This window comes from Dicentrarchus labrax, unplaced genomic scaffold (genome assembly GCF_905237075.1).
Source record: "Dicentrarchus labrax unplaced genomic scaffold, dlabrax2021, whole genome shotgun sequence".
Classification (NCBI taxonomy): Eukaryota; Metazoa; Chordata; class Actinopteri; family Moronidae; genus Dicentrarchus; species Dicentrarchus labrax.
The window spans coordinates 7640548-7642525 of NW_026136724.1; the positions used below are offsets into that span (position 1 = coordinate 7640548).

At 36.4% G+C, this 1978-nt stretch overlaps 1 non-coding gene across 1 annotated transcript; it reads right to left on the reverse strand.

The window, feature by feature from the left end:
- Nucleotides 1–1657: 1657 nt before the first annotated feature.
- Nucleotides 1658–1740, reverse strand: trnal-cag (transfer RNA leucine (anticodon CAG)). Its single transcript has one exon. It is a non-coding gene; the product is annotated as a tRNA-Leu (tRNA).
- Between the last annotated feature and the right edge of the window lie 238 nt (nucleotides 1741–1978).

Genomic DNA, 1978 nt, shown 5'->3' on the forward strand with positions numbered 1-1978 from the left:
AGACTAACAAGATAATACGGATTAATTGGGCTACTTATTTATATTGTATGATTTATTCATAAAGCAGGATCATTTGAGCCTAGCTCAAACATTGTTCAAATAATAACCCAGTCATGGCACAGATGAGATTATGTAGGTGTGAGGATGGACTTGAAGACTGCAGAGGGAATTGTCTTGATTGAATAAACGGTGAGGGAGTGTCCAAGAGAGGATAAGAAAATACATTGCCTGGAAAGGGAATAACCATGGGAAGAATGGTAACTGAACTGACTGGATTGTTGAAGCGGAAAAGAATACACATTACTCTCATTATCATTGCATAGCTAATACAAACATGTATTCAGTTTCAGTCAGTGGCTATATCACTGTTATATGTATAACTCAACCTGTGGCCACACATGTATAATATTATCAGATGATTCCGATGAAAATTCAATTCAAAATCAGAAGTTTATGGTTATGGCAAATAAACTGTGGCTCAGCTAACTGTGTCCAGTAAACCTTAAAACAATATGAAATTACATTCTAACTTTTAGAAGAAGTATGAGACATCAGACAGCAATAGTTATAACATTTATTTTAAAACATGTAATCAGAGCACCTAAATACATTGTGAAGTAGTAATTAATTCTCATTTTGATGAAGTTATTATTTTTCATTTGTCCTTCAGGAAGAGGAGTCCAGAAGAGACGAGGAAAGGAGAAAGCATACTTTGTAAACGCTCTCTTAAAAAAGATACATATACATTTTTATCTATTTTATTATCATCTGTTTTCTCATCCTCTACAGATGGACAGTTCTTCTGGCTGCTGATGTTGTTTTATTCATTATTAACTTCCTTATCTGACATTTGTCTTTTAGAGACAGAAGAGAAAACAACAGGAAGAGGAATCAAGAAAAAGACCAGATGAGACAAGAGGCGAGGAGACAGGACAGCCAGCACTGTGAACCCTCTTCTCTAAAAAGGTAAATATACATTCATTCTATGATGTCTTATTTATTCTCCTGTACAGCACTTTGGTCAACTTTGGTTGTTTTTAAAGTGCTTAACAAATAAAGTTGGATTGGATATGTTTTATGAGGATTTCTATACTATTTGATAGTTCACACATTGATAGTTGACACAACTTTGACATTTGTCCTTCAGGAAGAGGAGTCCAGAGGAGACGGGAAGAGGAGACAGTGAGCACTATGAACCCTCTCATTTAAAAGGATAAATATACATTTATTTCATGTTATTATCAGAATTCATATATTGATGAACACTCCGTTTGTTGGGCAATTAAGTCTTATTGCACCTTTTCTGCCTTCATCCATTTCCAGTGTGGATGAGCAGCCCCAGATGTCCCCTTCATCAGCTCCAGCAGGACCATCAAAGACAGTTTACTGTCCTGAAGATGAGCAGCCTTACAGCTACATTTGTCATGTTTGATAGTTACATTGTATTATGGTTTGTCTTTCTCAAGGACTCTAATAAACTAATATTCACAGGACAAGTTACAGTGTGTGTTTGCATTAATAGACATGGAAGAAACTTTTTTCTGCTTTTAACTTTATTTAAATTACTGATTATTTTAATAATAAATTATCATTCCATAATAATAATATTGTTCTTCTTTTGACCACAAGGAAACTGCTCCAATGAAAAAATATTTCATGTCAGAAGTGGGATTCGAACCCACGCCTCCAGAGGAGACTGCGACCTGAACGCAGCGCCTTAGACCGCTCGGCCATCCTGACTGATAGGATATGACGTCATAGCCCCTAACTTTTGTTTCATTGTTTTACCATGGTAGATAATGTTCTTAAGGGGACATTTTTCAAAAGTGGTTTGTATTAGAGTTGACACGATATGCCAGTATTAATGCTATGGTAAAAGCATACGTCATGACGTTGTCCCACCACTGTGTGGCAGAAGTGGTACGTGGTTCCACCAGCGTAATGAGCACTGTGACTCTGTTTACCGTACACACACATC